This window comes from Eimeria mitis, genomic scaffold (assembly GCF_000499745.2).
Source record: "Eimeria mitis Houghton genomic scaffold, Emh_scaff1109, whole genome shotgun sequence".
Taxonomy (NCBI): Eukaryota; Apicomplexa; class Conoidasida; order Eucoccidiorida; family Eimeriidae; genus Eimeria; species Eimeria mitis.
In genome coordinates, this window is record NW_013567636.1 from 5,225 (window position 1) to 6,527 (window position 1,303).

The window sequence follows — 1,303 nt, forward strand, 5'->3', positions numbered from 1 at the left end:
ATAAATAAAAATAAAAAAATTAATAAATAAAAATAAAGTAAATAAACACACAAACAAATACACGAAAACGAAATAAATAAAAGTAAATAAATAAATAAAAACAAAATAAACAAACAAATAAATAAATAAATAAAAATAAAACAAAAATAAATAAAAACAAAAACAAATAAAAATAAAAAAAAAATAATCTTACAAGTCGAATAAGAATTTCATTTGTGTAATACAACCAAACAAAAAAACAAAAAAAAACAAAAACGAAATAAATAAAAACAAACAAAAATAAAACAAATAAACAAAACAAAAATAAACAAATAAAAAAACAAAAATAAATAAAAACAAAAATAAACAAAAAAAATAAAAAAAAATAAAAAAAAAATAATCTTACAAGTCGAATAAGAATTTCATTTGTGTATGATAAACAAATAAAAACAAAAAAAGAAAATAAATAAAAACAAAATAAACAAATAAACAAAACAAAAACAAACAAATAAACAAAACAAAAATAAATAAAAATAAATAAATAAATAAATAAATAAAAATAAATAAATAAATAAATAAATAAAATCTTACAAGTCGAATAAGAATTTCATTTGTGTAATATAAACAAACAAAAAAAAAATTAAATAAATTAATAAAAACAAACAAACAAATAAAAACAAAAATAAACAAATAAAAAAACAAAAATAAATAAAAACAAAAAAAAAATAAATAAAAATAAAAAAATAAAATCTTACAAGTCGAATAAGAATTTCATATGTGTATGACAAACAAATAAAAAAAGAATTAAATAAATAAATAAAAAAAACAAATAAATAAAAACGAAATAAACAAGCAAATAAAAACAAAAATAAACAAATAAAAAACAAAAATAAATAAAAACAAAAAAAAAAAAAATAAAAAAATAAAAATAAAATCTTACAAGTCGAATAAGAATTTCATTTGTGTAATATAAACAAATAAAAAAAAAGGAAATAAATAAATAAAAAAACAAATAAACAAAAACAAAATAAGCAAACAAATAAATACATAAATAAAACAAATAAATAAAAACAAAAAAAATAAATAAAAATAAAAAAAAAAAAAAATAAATAAAAAAATAATATTACAAGTCGAATAAGAATTTCATTTGTGTAATACAACCAAACAAAAAAAAAAACAAAAAAAAAACAAAAACGAAATAAATAAAAAGAAACAACTAAATAAAAACAAAATAAATAAATAAACGAAACAAAAACAAACAAATAAAAAAACAAAAATAAATAAAAAAAAAAACAAAAAAAAAAAAATAATCTTACAAGTCGAA